The 16,446-nt window shown below is 40.4% G+C and overlaps 1 protein-coding gene across 1 annotated transcript in view; it reads right to left on the bottom strand.

The window, feature by feature from the left end:
- The window catches only part of SLC1A4 (solute carrier family 1 member 4), a 1,171,557-nt gene that overhangs the window by 1,030,660 nt on the left and 124,451 nt on the right, over positions 1-16,446 (bottom strand).

Genomic DNA, 16,446 nt, shown 5'->3' with positions numbered 1-16,446 from the left:
AGTGCCTTGTTGTGGTAGCAGGCCTCTGCCAACCAAAGGAACTCTGCCCATAGACAAGGAATGATAGGAATCATTGTTTCCAGGTCCTGAGAATGTTGACACCATAGACTTTTTAGATACCATTGAAGTTTCCCCATATGCAGTCTTGCATATGGAATTAACAGAATGCAAGAGGCCATGAACCCCAGGGCTTCCAGGATTTTCCTTGCAGATAGCTGGGTTTTTTGTGGCCAACAGTTTGAAGTAGGTTGTCAAGTAAACATGTTTCTCTGGAGTGAGGAATGCCATCTGGGAAGTTGTGTTCAAGCTTGCTCCCAGGAATACAATCTGTTGGCAGGGTAATAGGTGTGATTTCTTCTCGTTGATGGTGTACCCCAGTGAGGTTAGAAGTCTCTTTACAAATGCCAGGTGTTGTAATAGCAAGCCCTGACTCTCAGCCTGAATCAGGCAATCATCCAAGTATGGGTAAATTTGAATATTTCTCTTTCTGCAAAATGCAATGGCTGGAGCTAGCCACTTTGTGAATACCCTGGGCACAGCAGATAAGCCAAAGGTAGTGCAGAGAACTGATAGTGCATGGAGCCTGCCCTGAAACGCAGGTATTTTCTGCAGGATTCCCTTATTGAGATGTGCAGGTAAGCTTCCTTTAAGTCTAGGGTTGCCAGCCAGGCATCCTTGGCTAACATAGGAAGAAGCTGTTGAAGAGTTAGCATTTTGAATTTTGATACTACCAGAAAGGTGTTGCGAAGAGACAGGTCCAGGATAGGACTCCATGAGTTTTCTTTTCTGGGAACCAGGAACAGTCTTGAATAAAAACCTTGTCCCCTCTTTTCTGCTGGGACAGGTTGAATAGCCCTGATACTAAGGAGAGAGAGCACTTATTTGTGAGCCTCCGCCCACTAGTTTGAGGGGAGGTCTGGCCATCCACTTGGGGTTGGGAGTGAGTGGAAGTGGAATCTGTATACTAGGGAAACTATGTTTAAAACCCATTTGTCTTGGGTAATGAGTTCCCAGTTTTTTGCATGCAGGGCGAGCTTTCCTCCTAAGGGAGCAAGTAGTTGAGCAAGGCTTGGAAGAGTTAAGGATAAGTCATTGTGCCATTTTTACACAGGGGGGTGGCTTACTACTCCCTGCTTTGGAAGTTGGAGCCCCCCACTGCTTAGATCTGTGCATAACCTGAGACTGAAGTCTTGGTGGTCTGCTGCTCCTGGGTTTGGACTGAGAAGGCCTGGAAGGTACTGGAAAAGCCCAGTTCTTTGAAGGCCAATGCCTACTGAATCTAGGTGGCTGTACTTGTAAGAAATCTTTAACAGTTTGCATAGATTTAGCTTTTTCCTCCATCCTTTTGAGGACTTCTTCTGCTTTGTTGCCAAAAAGGCGCTCTTGATTTAAGGGTGCATCCAGTAATTTAACTTTAACATGAACTGGCAAGTTTTGTTCCTTAACCCAAGCATGCCTTCTAAGTGCAGACCCAGTGACAGCAGCCCTGCAATATGCTTCTAAAGCATCAAAACCACACTGCAAAGAATGTTTATCAACTTGGTCAGCAGAATGCATTACCTCTTGCAAATCCTTGTGTTCAGCACAGTCAGGAATCAACATAATTTTCTGTTTAAGTAGCCCCATAATATGCTGCTGATACTTTAACATACGAAACTGGCAATCTAAAGCCCCAATGGCCAAAGTAGCATACCTTCTTACCCCATCTGTCTAAAGCTCTAGAGTCCATATCAGAAGGGGTAGGGGTTTTGGCAGCAGTAGCCTTAATGCCTTTTGGTCCTTGGGAAATGGTCTCTGGATCCGCAGTAGGATTCCTGAAGAGGAATTTGTGAGAGTCAGGTACTCTGTAGTACCTGTCAGGTTTCCTGGGAGCTGGAAGCAAAGTGTCTGGGCTAAGGCTGGATTCCAAGAAAACATCATCTACAATCTCCAGAACAGGAGGGATAGCTAAAGGCCTGTGTTGAGGCAGGTTTAAAAATTCCCTAAGTCTCTTTTTGGACTGAGAATAGTCCTGGCTTTCCCAGCGGAAATGCTCCCTAAGGGTATGCAAGGTTTCACCAAAAGAAAAATCTTCTGGAGGGGAAGCAGAAGGAATGGACTCCTCTGCAGCAGAATCCTCATAAGTAGATAAGGGTAAATCTTGGTAGTCAGAAAGAACAGAGCTATCAGATTCCTGATCAGAACAATCAGAAAGAAAATCAGTTCTAGGTCTCTTAGAGGTGGAAGGCTGGCTTCCCCTAATTAAGGTAATAAGGTCTTCAGCCATTCTAATCATTTGTTTTTGAGGCATATGGGCCTGAGAATGCTATTTGGTCGTCAGTTTTCTAGGCGTAGTGCGAGCTTTAGGCGTGAGGAATTCGGCATTCATAGCTTGAAACTAAAACGTCGGTTTAATATGAAAATTGGTCAGCCTGAATACACCCTCAGAAGCCGGTGCCTGAACAGCAGCTCCGGACCCATCCAAGGTAGAGACACCCGCATGTTCCATAGTCGAAGAAGCACCTCCCGGCATACCGGACTCCGAATGGGTCTTAGTAGAAGCCTGCGAATCTGTAGTAGCGGGTATCAGAGGCTGCGAAAGCACCTCACTGAGTACCGGCGGACTGGCGACTAGCTTAACGGAAGCATCATCAGCAGTTTTGGACCTATGCGGTCTGTCTCTGTCTTTATCTTTACTTTTTTTTCGGAAGATTGGTAGTCAGATGGCTTAACAAAGCTATTTCGGAGTACGGAGATCGAGAACGAAAGTATTTAGCTACAAAAATAGCCCGATGATGAATAGTTCGGGCGTTGAACAAGGCACAAAACTGACAGCGAGGGACTTCATGGTCTGGGCCTAAACAGGTGATGCAGTAAGAATGAAAATCTCTATGCGGTATTTGCTTTCCACAGGCAAGACAATTGTTAATTTTTTCTGACATCGGTTAGAGCAAGAAAAAAGAATCCCCAACGGGGTACTTATCTTTTTGAAGACTTCAAGTCTGAAACTTGAAAACGAAAATTTCAGGAGTCAGCCGACTGGCACTTGCAAACTGCTTCTGCTTCAGGCACCGCACAAGAAAGACTGATATAATGGCATTGGCTGCATGTTTTATACCCCTGACGACCTGACGTCATTGAAGAAGCGACAGTATCCGACGCAGAAATCCGAAGACTCTGGTATTCAGGCCGACTGAGAGCTACCTGAAGGCAGATAATCCAAATGTGATGACTGCAACAGTGAAACATGAAGAACATCATACAGAGTTTGACTGAATGGTTAAACAAAGCTTTTATGTATAAAAAAATTATGTAGTAGAATACTTAAATTAATTTGTAAGAAGGAGGACAGAAGACAATTGAAAAATAGAGACTGATAGTATTGAATAATAACGATTATAAGATTTTTATAAAAATAATGCAAAAGAGATTTGAAACAAAAATGTAAAATATTACAGAAGATAGTACATATGGTATAAAGGGGAAGGGCTGTCAAGAATTATTAATGATGGAGAAACTGTGGATGATATTATGAATAGAAAAGAAGAAGCAAAAATTCTGATAGGAGACCTTAAAAATGCATCTAATACAATTGAATGTGAAATCTTATGGGAAATAATGAAAGAATATAATGTAAGTGATAAAGTTAAGAACTTGTGTATGTCAGTGTATGTCAGCGTATTGTAATAACAAAGTAAAAATACAATGGCTGGTTAAGCCAAGAAGTACATAAGAAGAGTGGTGTAAGATGTCCAATGAGTTGTATACTCTTTGCATTAGTTATGAATGTGACAGTATGTGAAACAGATTGCAAAATGAATGAGGCTGTGTATATGTGTCTATATTATAAACCTGAAAGTTTACTTCAGCGAATGCTCACATGAGCGAAAACGCTAGTAAATGAAAGGGTGTTTGTGGGGTCGCTGTACAGTGAGGAGTGGCATTTTTGCCCTTTCCTCAATGTAGTGTGATTTCAGAGTTGGAATATATAGTTAGCGAGTTATAGACCCATGTATATTAAGAATTCCAGGTCTGTTAACATATGCAGATTACACTATAATAATTGCAAAAAACAAAATTTGGATAAAAAAGTAATAATTTGCAGAAATGAATGTCTACAGGTGATATGGATGCTTTAAATAAAGAGAAAATTAAAGGTTTAGATGAAGTAGTAAAGATAGGGGGTATATACTTTAGAATGAATGAAATTTCTGTGTTAGGTATAAAAATTTGGGAATAAAATGTAAGTAGAATTCAACTGGGAAAATACAATAGAAGAAATAAAACAAGCCTGTCTTTTCTGGAAAACATAAAAATTGTCATTCAGGAAAAATTCTTATTTGATAAATTCAGTACTGATGGGAGAAACAGCATACCTAGCAAGTGTATTTATGTTGGCAGCAGTATTTGAAAAGGAATTATTTCAGATAATTTTTCATTTATATGGGGTTCTAGATTAAACCCAGTAAAAAGAGGAGTTTTGTTTGTAAACAAAGAAGAAGGAGTTTTAGGGTTAATTAACCCAGTGGTATATGCTGCTTCATTAAATTTATACAAAGTGTTAAAGTGGATAAATGAAAAAGATGAGAGGTTAGTAGTAACGTTTTATAAATATTAAGTATGATAAATCTTGGGATATGATAAAAAAAGACCAAAAGAGAAAAACAGCATACAAAATAAATGTAAAATGTTACCAAGAAAAAAAAATATTTGGGGGGAAATTGATGATACAGAAAAAGACAGAAATGTATTGGATAAGAATGTAATGCTAAAACATTACTATATAGAACCATGGGAAAAATCTAACAGATGAAAAAAATGATGCTTTAAAAATAAGAAGCAAATTATGTAATCATTAGGCAGAATGTCAAGATTTTTTTTGTGGAGACTGATGATATATAAATTGCCTATAAAAGGAAAAATGCCATAAAAAAAGAAAAGTGATATAATATGTTTACAGTGTGAAGAAGATTAAAAATACAGTTGTGTACACTTACCATAAATGTAGATGTTCATAGGTTCATAGGTTCATACTGTTCGAGTGTGTTCACTGTTGCAGTCATCACATTTGGGTTATCCTTGCCAGGGTAGCCCTTAGTTGGACTGAATACCAGAGGCGTAGTATTTCTGCATCGGTTGCTGTCGCTCCAGGACTGACGTCAGGTTGTCAGTGGTATAAAATAAGGTAGCCGACGCCATTACATAAGTTTTTCTTTCCCTAACTGTCAGGAACCCCCAAGAGGGAGCTAGGTTATGGTGGAAGAACACCACCAGTAGAAAGTAAATACCAAAAATTCCTTGTAAGGAGAGAGAGAGAGAGTGAGAAAATGACAGAGACAAGGGGGAATGAAGGGAGGGAATCCAGGACTGCAACAGTGACTACACTCGAACATCTACATTTATGGTACGTGTACACAACTGTACTGTGTTCTTCATGTTTCACTGTTACGGTCATCACATTTGGGTTGATTCCCAAATCTGAAGAAAAGGGTGGAGGCAGTCAAGAAGACTGGGGGCTGGCGAGGATGCCTGCAAGACTGCGGTGGCAAAGCCTGTCCTGGATTTGGAGAAGATAGGCAGGTGGTAATGCTTGGTGAAGGTATGAACAGATGTCCATGTTGTAGCCTCCAGAATGTCCCTGGTGCAGACCCCTCAGAGGAAAGTTGCAGAGGTGGAGGTTGCTCTGGTAGAATGTGTCCTGACCCCCTTGGGGGGAGGTTTCCCATGCTGCTTGTAGCAGAAATGGATGCAGTGTGCTATCCATTTGGAAATGGTTTGTTTGGATATGGCCTTGCCCTCTGCTCCTGCAACAAAGCTGACTAACAATTGATCAGTCTTTCTAAATGACTTAGTCCTGTTTATTTAGAATCTGAGCTGTCCCTTGTTTTGTGGGTTAGGGAAAAAAGTGGGTAAATGAATGGATTGGTTCAGAGCCACACTGGACACCACTTTTGGCATGAAGGCTGGGTTAGCCCTGAGGGAGACCCTGTCAGCATGGAAAATGATGAAGGGCTCTACAGCCATAAGTGCTTGCAGCTAGGATACTCTTCTAGCTGAAGTGCTGGCCAGAAGCAAGGCTGTCTTCCAAGAGAGAAACTTTAACTCTGCTGAAGCTGCTGGTTTAAAGTGGGGGTCAGGGTGAGCTTTTCAAACACAAAGTTTAGGTCCCAAGCTGGGGTAGGTACTCTTCTGGCTGGCCTCAAGTTGTTGGCCCCTCTTAAGAACTGTTTGATGAGAGGGTGGGAGAAAAGAGGTGGCTCTGTGCTGAAATGAGCAGAGATGGCAGAGGTGTGAATTTTAATAGAAGAGAAGTATAGACCCTTGCGTAGTAGGTCAGCTAGGTAGTCCAGGATGAGAGGAAGGGAGGGCTGTGCCGTTCCAGCTCCCTTAATCCAGGTGTGAAACCTTTTCCACTTGTCAGCATAAGACTTTCTAGTGCTAGGGCATCTGGCCTCATGTATCACATCTAGAACTTGTTTGCTTAGATTGGCAGCTTGTGAAGTGGTCAGGGAATAAGCAAGGCTGCCAGGTTGACGATCTGCAATTGGGGATACATGAATTCTCCATTCCTCTGGGTCAGGAGTGTTGGGATCTGAGGGAGATGCCATGGTGGCAGGGGTGACAAGTTGTACAGCAATGGGTACCAGTGCTGGCATGGTCAGTCTGGGGCAATCAGGACTGTCTTCGTTTTTTCATCCCTTATTTTGAGCAGTACCCTTGAAATGAGCGGTAGAGGGGGAAGTGCAGAGACCTAGTGGTTGACCCACTGAAAGGATAGAGCATCCACTTTCCAGGCCTTGCTGTGAGGTTCCCCAGTGAAGAATTTGCTGAGCTGATGGTTGGAGTGGGAGGCAAAGAAGTCGACCTTCGAGGTGCCCCATTTCTGGGTTACAAGGGTGAAGGTTCTTTGGTCTAGCTGCCACTCGTGTGGGTCCAGAAGATTTCTGCTTAAGTTGTCTGCCAGAGAGTTTAGAGAGCCTGGCAGAAATTGTGCTAACAGGTGTAGTTGCATGGCTGAGGCCATGAGCCAATGGGTCATAGTGAGCCTGCACAGAGGGTACGAGTGAGTCCCTCCCTGCTTGTTGATATACCACATCACAGTGGTATTGCTTGTTTTGATCAGTAGAGGCCCTGGGGAGAGTAGGGGTCTGAAGGCTGTCAGAACATGCTGAACAGCTAACATCTCTTTTTGGTTGATATGCAGATGTATTTGATTTGGGCTCCATTGGCCCTGAATGCACCTGCCGTCCAGGTGTGCACCCCAGGCATAGTCTGATGCATCTATGGTGAGGGTCTGTGCAGCTTGGGGTTGTGAAAAGGGAAGTCCATTGTTGTGGCAGCATGTTGCGGCCCACCAAAATAAATCTTTCCTTAAACAAGGTATCATTGGTATAAGAGTTTCCAGGTCTTGGGAGTGCTGACACCAAAGATTTTTTAGGTACCATTGTAGTTTCCTCATATGCAGTCTGGCATATGGAATGAGTAGAATGCAAGAAGCCATGAATCCCAGAGTTTGCAAGATTTTCCTTGTGGATAACTGGGGTCTGGTGGCTAGTTGAGATAAGTAGACTGTCAGGTAGGTTTGTTTTTCTGGTGTAAGGAATGCCATCTTGGATGCTGTGTCCAGGCTTGCTCCCAGGAATACAATTTTTTGTGTGGGTACTAGTTTGGATTTCTTTTCATTGATAGTATACCCCAGGGAGGTCAGTAGGTCCTTTACAAGGGTCAGGTGTTTTAGCAGCTTTTCCTGACTGTTTGCCTGAATCAGGCAGTCATCTAAGCATGGGTAAATTTGAATATTTTTTTTGTCTGCAAAAAGCAATGGTGGGAGTAAGACATTTTGTGAAAACTCTGGGAGCAGTGGATAAGCCAAAGGGAAACACTGAGAACTGAAAGTGCAGTGATCCTGCCCTGAAATGTAGGTATTTCCTGCATTATTCCCTGATGGGAATGTGTAGGTAGGCCTCTTTTAGGTCTAGGGTGGCTAACCAAGCATCCTTGGAGAGCATACGAGTTGCTGGAGGGTGAGCACTTTGAATTTTGGTATCACCAGAAAGGTGTTTAGAATGGATAGATCGAGGATGGGGCACCATGTGCCATCTTTTCTGGGTACCAGGAAGAGTCTGGTGTAGAAACCTTGGTCTATCTGTTCTGCAGGAACATGCTCTATTGCCCTCATAGAGAGCAGTGAAAGGACTTGCTTTTTGGCCTCTGCCCACTGGTTTGGGGGAAGATCTGGGAACCTTTTTGGGGTTGATAGAGTGTGGAAGTGAAATTTGTATCCCTGGGACACTATGTTGAGGACCCAGCGGTCATTGGTAATAGTGGCCCAGGTGCTTGCGTGGAAGGACAATTTTCCTGCTAGGGGCAAGAGCAGGTGGGCAGAGGAAGGAGGTGGAAGTGTAAAGTCATAGTGAGTTCTTAGCATGAGGAGGTGGCTTAGCACTCCCTGGTTTTGAAGAGGAGGAACTCCATTGCTTAGATCTCTGCATTCCCTGGGGCTGCTGTCTGGAGGGCTTGCTTCCCCGGGGTCTGGACTGAGCTGACCTGGAGGGTGCAGGAAAGGACTAGTGCTTGGAGGGGAAATGCCTACTGAACCTCAGTGGTTGGACCTGCAAGAGTCTTTAACTGTCTGCATAGATTTAGCTCTTCCTTCCATCTTTTTTAAGACCTCTTCTGCCTTGGTGACAAATAATTTGTCTTTGTGCAAGGGTGCGTCCAATAATTTGAATTTGACACGGTCTGGAAAGGGCTGTTCCTTAAGCTAAGCATGCCTTCTAAGGACAGAACCAGTGACTGCTGCCCTGCAAGATGCTTCTAGGGCATCAAAACCACATTGTAAGGTGTGCTTAGTTACTTAACTTGCAGAATGCATTAACTCTTGTAACTCTTTATTTTCTGCACAAGCAGGAAAAGAAGATATTTTTTGTTTGAGGAGTTCCATGGTATGTTGCAGATATTTCAGCATATGGAACTGACAATTTAGTGCTCTAATAGCAAGAGTAGCAGAGGTGTATACTTTTTTTACCCCATCTGTCTAATGCTCGGGAATCCCTATCTGAGGGGGTGGGATTCTTAGCAGAAGTTGCTTTAATTCCTTTAGGTCCTTGAGAGATAACCTCAGGGTCAGCAGTAGGATTTTTGAAAAGAAATTTGTGAGAGTCAGGGACTCTATAGTACCTGTCAGGTTTTCTGGAAGCAGGAGGGAAGGTGTCAGGGGTCAAACTGGATTCCATAAAAACATCATCAACAACATCCAGGACAGGAGGAATGTCCAGAGGTCTGTGCTGTGGAAGATCTAAGAATTCCCTGAGTCTCTTTTTTGACTGAGGGTAGTACTGACATTCCCATTGGAAATGCTCACTTACGGTATGTAGGGTTCCCCAAAGGAAAAGTCCTTGGGTGGAGAGGCTGACGGGATGGATTCCTCTGCATCAGAATCCTCATAAGCAGAGAGGGATTGCATATCTTCATATTCAGATGCATCAAAGTCATTAGACTCCTGTTCAGATAAAACAACTGGGGACAAATCTCTTTTTCTTTTGGAAGGGGTACCTGGCTTTCCCTGATAAGCATTCTAAGGTCTTCTGCCATTTTAAGCATTTGAGACTGAGGTAAGGAAGCAGGTGCCTAAGCTTGGGTCGTCATTTTTTTTGGTCTTAGAAACTCAGTAGTTTTCAAAAGAACGGTAGACGCGAAAGAAGTCGTCAGGCTGTGTCAAGAATCGGTAGTGCAAAGTACTTCCACGAAAGCCGGTGCCTGCTCAGCGGCTCCAGAACCACCTAAGATAGAGACATCCTCAGGATCCTTAGTCGATGAAGAGTCTTGCGGCATACCGGACTCCGAAATGGTCTCGGTAGCGGCCTGCATATCCACAGTAGTGGGCATCAGGGGCTGCGAAAGCACCTCACCGAGGACTGCAGAACTGAAGACTAGCTTAATGGAAGCATCGTCGGCAGTTTTGGACCTGTGCGGTCTGTCTCTGTCTTTATCCTTATGTTTTTTTTTCGGAAGATCTGCTGTCGGATGGCTTACCAAAGTCATATCGGAATTCGAGGACTGACAGAGAAAATATCTAGCTAAAATAAGGGCCCAACGACCTATAGTTCTGGCATTAAACAAAGCACAAAAGTGACAGCGGGGTATGTCGTGGTCTGGGCCTAAGCAAGTGACTCAGTAAGAATGAAATTCTAGGTGTGGTATTTGCTTTCTACAGGCAAGACAATTGTTAACTTTTTCTGACATTGGTTAGAGCAAGAAAAAATGATCCCCAACAGGGTACTTAGCTTTAGAAGACTTCAACTTCAATTCAGAAACGGAAAACTCAGGTAGCAGCCTTCTGCTTCAGGCTCCTCGGCAAGAAAGACTGATGTAATGACATCGGCTACCTTATTTTATACCACTGATGACCTGACGTCAGTCCTGGAGCGACGGCAACCAATGCAAAAATTCTACACCTCTGGTAATCGGGCCAACTGAGGGCTACCCTGGCAGGGATAACCCAAATGTGATGACTGCAACGGTAAAACACGAAGAACATCTACGGAACATGTGTTTTTAAAATGTAAAAGAGTACAAAAAGTTATGGGGAAAAACTATGTAAAGAAGATTTTTTTTGAAGATATAAAAGAAGTGGAGAAAATAAACATGTATATGATTAAATATGGATATTATAAGAATACAAGTAAACAATACGTTAAAAGAAGAGATAAAAACTATTTTAAGTTATATGGGTTAAATGGAATAAAAGAATGAAATTAAATTATATTTATTGGTAAATGGATTTTAGCAACAACATTTAAGTAAAATCAGATGGTGGTTATGGAAAAAGGAGTGGAGGTATAATAGGGTTGAACATTTAATATGATTGCAAAGAAAATTATGAATATTTGTAAACATATTTGTATATCTATATACTTGTAAATAAGTAAATATTTTGTATATATGATTTTTTTGCATATAAATAAAGGACGCCTACTCTTTTTGATAAGTGCTGTGGGATATTTTACATCCACCTGAACTACCACCACCTAAAGCAGATGGGGCCTTGGTTTGACATCTCATTCAAAGGACAGCACAGTCATGAATGCAGCACCCCCTTATGCTGAACTGTAGTGTCAGCAATAGATCTAGCTAGTGTGGGACTACAATTCCAAAATTGAAGAAAAACTAACTGTCAAAAAACAAACCAAAAGGTTCCGAACCAGCAGGTGTAAAACTCCAAAGGTTTATTAGGAAATGTAAAAGTAAAGCGCTTTTCATCTCCCTTAGTAGGAAGACTTCTTCAGACAAAGTAAAAAAATCATCTAACACAATTTAAAACCAAAAAGACGCCAAAAAAGGGGCGTGTTACAAAATTACAAACAGCTGCCTTAATTGAACCCACTGACATACCTTCACATTTAAAGTTGTATTACATTAAAAGCATAACTAAATGTCTACTTTGTATAGACGACGTGCCAAACATAAAAAAGTTTTCAAAAAAAAAAAAAAAAAGGAACACAAACTTGATAAAAGTAACAAAGAATGTCTTAGTGAAGATTCATGAACACATTCAAGTGTAAATATGGTTTGTTTCCCTTAAAATACATTTTAGCAACAACTTTTCGTAGGGTAAACAAAACTCATGCAGAATCTTGTGGTTAAAAAGAAAAGAAAATGAAGTAGTGCTTGCAACTAAGTATATACAAATATAGTATCCATTCCTTAAAAAAGAAAGTAGTAAGGAGTAAACATCTCTAATACATAATGAAGAATCAATGATAAATAAATAAATAAACAGTGGAACTCAACTGGGAGTCTGCAATAAGCAGAATTTCAAAGGCGTTTCTAATAAAAGGAATATTATTTCTATTGTTAAATAACCAAATATACGTTTCCGTGTTAAATATCTAACACAGAAATTACTTGTCATTTCAACGCCAACAGAATGCAACAACAGTATATGAAAAATAATTTTTTTGAAATGTTCCTTAAGCAACGGGTAAAACACCAAGCTGCAGTGAGAACGCTTTCTAACCTTTAGTATGCACAGTTGTATCAGCCAAAACAAGTCAAAATGCAGCTGTTTCAGTAAAAAAAATGCAGCAATGCATTGCGTAAACCAAAACGTACAAACCGCCAGATTCACAATACGGCACTTCATTCAAAAGCCATGCAGGTACTAAGCATGCGAAAAAGGCGGATAGCCAAACAAACAAAAAATCAGTTCACAACCGTGCCCACGAATACGGCACATTGTTCTGCAAATGAGTTGGTACTGAGTGCAAAAAGGTAACAAGTAAATAAAGTAGCAAAAGACAAGGGAAAAAAAGACAAGGGAAAAGAAACGCAGCACCTAAGTAAATCCACAGCTGTTGATGTTCAATGACATTGACAATAGGTAAACATAGCACTTCAAAATACCGTGGGTCTAAACATTAAAAGCTCGTTGTTTCTTACACAAAAAGATGTGTGTGTCTAGAAGTAAGCAAAAATCAAGCCACACCACAGTGCAGAACCTGACAAAAATAAAACATACAAATCCTGAACGAAACTATACAAAGTAAAGATAAGATAAGGTAAGAATCAAACTACAGCGAAACACTGCAGAGGTCAGAAAAACAATGTTTCTAAATAAAAATTTGTGAATTAAAGTTTAAAAGCCAGACTTAAGGTTCAACATAAGAACCAATCGCCCAAAATTCTTACAGGTAGAAAAAAAATTAATAAGTTAAAAATGACTAAGGAAGAACTAAAAAGTGACAGACGTCACTAATACAGCCCTAACAGGTTTTCTAGAAGGCTAGTTCCTGTAGGGTGAAGAAATATAGTGTTGGGTAACAGCTCAATACTGCTGCTGCAAGGGTTCTTCAACTTTAAGAATTGCACTCAGGGCAAGTAAAAGTCGCTAAGGTCATAGCAAATGATTGCTTAAAGAATCTTTAATGTAAAGTATATATGAAATATATATAATGAAAATGGGGAAATGAAAAAAAGAATAAGAGAATGAAAGGAAAAAGTAGCGAAAGAGAAGACAATACATGTAGAGACCATGTATGTGCTAAACAAAAAGATGGGACAAAACAGGGAGCCAAAAAAAGATTCTTTGAGCAATCATTTGCTATGACCTTAGCGTCAATGTCATTGAACATCAACAGATGTGGATTTACTTAGGTGTTGCATTTCTTTTTTTCCCTTGTCTTTTGCTACTTTATTTACTTGTTACCTTTTTGCACTCAGTACCAACTCATTTGCAGAATAATGTGCCGTATTCGTGGGCACGGTTGTGAACTGATTTTTTTGTTTGTTTGGCTATCCGCCTTTTTCACATGCTTAGTACCTGCATGGCTTTTGAATGAAGTGCCGTATTGTGAATCCGGCGGTTTGTACGTTTTGGTTTAGACGTGTCTTTTACGCAACACCTTGCTGTATTTTTTTACTGAAACAGCTGCATTTTGACTTGTTTTGGCTGATACAACTGTGCATACTAAAGGTTAGAAAGTGTTCTCATTGCAGCTTGGTGTTTTACCCATTGCTTAAGGAACATTTTAAAAAAATTATTTTTCATATACTGTTGTTGCATTCTGTTGGCGTTGAAATGACAAGTAATTTCTGTGTTAGATATTTAACATGGAAACATGTATATTTGGTTATTTAACAATAGAAATAATATTCCTTTTATTAGAAACGCCTTTGAAATTCTGCTTATTGCAGACTCCCAGTCGAGTTGCACTGTTTATTTATTTATTTATCATTGACTCTTCATTATATATTAGATATGTGTACTCCTTACTACTTTCTTTTTTAAGGAATGGATACTATATTTGTATATACTTAGTTGCAAGCACTACTTCATTTTATTTTATTTTTAACCGCAAGATTCTGCATGAGTTTTGTTTACCCTACAAAAAGTTGTTGCTAAAATGTATTTTAAGGAAAACAAACTGTATTTACACTTGAATGTGTTCATGAATCTTCACTAAGACATTCTTTGTTACTTTTATCAAGTCTGTGTTCCTTTTTTTTTTGAAAACTTTTTTATGTTTGGCACTTCTTCTACACAAAGTAGACATTTATTTATGCTTTTAATGTAATACAACTTTAAATGTGAAGGTATGTCAGTGGGTTCAATTAAGGCAGCTATTTGTAATTTTGTAACACGCCCCTTTTTTGGAGCCTTTTTGGTTTTAAATTGTGTTAGATGATTTTTTTACTTTGTCTAAAGAAGTCTTCCTACTAAGGGAGATGAAAAGCACTTTACTTTTACATTTCCTAATAAACCCTTGGAGTTTTACACCTGCTGGTTCGGAACTTTTTGGTTTGTTTTTTGATAGTGTGGGAATACAGCCAACAGCCTTCTGCACCAAAGATGAGTGTGCTACCTGTTGCACCACTGACACATGCTATCCTGTGACACAGTGTGCGAGAGATCTATATCGTCTCTCTTCATATATTCTAGGGAGGTACATCTCAGATCATTTATACCTATATTGGCTATGACTGAATCATACTGGTACCTGTGGTACAATGACCTGAGTGCATGCGTGACTTGGCGGATCCTGGACCCTGATAGGCAACTGACCATTATTTTCGGCTTGGTGAGTGGGGTATCAGTATGTTATACAATGGAGTCCCCTATGACTAGAGTCCTGCCTAGTGTATTGGCTTGTTGTATAGACTTGGTAGTCAAGGCCCCACTGGATGTGGCTGTACATGCAGTGCTAGGTGTAGTTTGTGTTGATTGCTTTTTGGTTTGCTGAGGACAGTTTTTAGGTGCAATGTCTGGGGGGGGGGGGGGTTTGGGGTTTGTGAAGATTACAGTTACGTATAAGTATGACTATGTGTGGGGTGCAAATTATGTGTGGTGGATGCAGCGTATGTGTCTGTGACAACTAGATTGTTATTATGACTGTTTGTATTTGAGAGCTTTGCCTCCAGAGACGCTGTGTATACACATCTCTTGCATACTGCATTTGTTTCTTTGAGGATTAAATGGTTCTCATTGAACATTAAACAACTGTTACATTGTCTCAATATTCCCATATCCATCAAAATGGCTTTGGAGAAACTGAGAAAGTGCACATCCATGGTTTACCATCATAATATTGAATGGCAAAATGTATAATTATCATTTGGTCAAAAAAATTGATCCCAACCCAAAACATTGAATTGTCAAAATGTCTGCAATCATTACATTGAAAAAGCAATGAGATCAACTCTACTTTTTTGCAGGGGGGCTACACCCCCCTACTTAAATATATCAACTCCGAGATTGTACTACAGTGCAGAAATGGGCAAATTCGATCATTTTGACATTGTGAGTTTAGACTAATGTAATTTTAACATTTTGAGCATTCAATATAGTGTGTTCAACCAATTCAGTTTCAACCATATGTCATTCAATATTATGAAGGTAAACCCATATCCATGACATCAGGTCCTTTACTGGGTGAGCTACCAGGGTGCAGTATACAAGGGGTTAAGAGTAGGTTTACTAGGGATGCTTTTGGGGGAAGAGATTAGACTGGACTATCTCAAATTTTCCAATGTATATAAAAGGAAAAATGGAGGTTGCATAATACTGTGACATGCCTTATCACCGCAATACATTCTGTAGTTTCTATTACAGCAAAGATAGAAATGGAAGATTTATTTATAAAGTGAATTGAAAAACAATTATTTACTGATGCAATACTTAGAAAGGTATGCTTTCAAAGTGAGTAATGCATGACTTTAAAGTCAATTGTGCAAATAAAGGTTAAAATATTACTTTACAGAATCATAAACAAATACAATCAAATAAAACAGTAATGATTTAATAACTGATTTTCATTTACCATAGCAAAAAATGTAAAACTACTTCTATAAAAAATTCTCCACACCTATGTGGCAAAGCAGTTTGATAAAAGCAAACTTGCCAATAATAGGAGTTCCGTATGACCCTACGTGGTAGCTGGGTTTGGTAATGGTGATGTCACACCCCAGAGGGTGTAATTCCCACCCTTTGAACCACAGCCCTGTACTTATATTGCTCTCTTTGCTAGTGGTACTTTGAATGATGACAGCACCTGTGAAGCACCAAGCTGGTCTGACACAAAGGTCATGGTTTACCTCTTGCAGGTGCCATACCTGGACAAGATTGAAGGAGCAGTACCTGGCACAGAGTGGAAAAGGGTTGCCATGTGCTAAGAATTGGGTGAGAATCTGACATCCCTAACAGGGAATTCCCACTCTGGACCCCAGTGCCCCCACAGATACGATGACCTGCAGAGGCACATGCCTGACCAGCTGGCCAAATGGTTAGACCAGGCTAGGGTGAGGATGCCAGAGTTCTACAGTTAAGTATTTTAACATTTTATTTTTAAATCTTAGGTAATGTAGTTTATAAAAATTCTGGATAATACTGCATAAATGCAAGATGAAATGTATGTGTAAGTGCAAATATGTATATATGTAATCCATAAGGTATAAGTAAACACCGACATA

Source organism: Protopterus annectens, chromosome 1.part2 (genome assembly GCF_019279795.1).
Source record: "Protopterus annectens isolate FY-2018-M chromosome 1.part2, PAN1.0, whole genome shotgun sequence".
Classification (NCBI taxonomy): domain Eukaryota; kingdom Metazoa; phylum Chordata; order Ceratodontiformes; family Protopteridae; genus Protopterus; species Protopterus annectens.
Note: the sequence above shows the minus strand (reverse complement) of the source record. Positions and strands in the feature narration are given on the sequence as shown.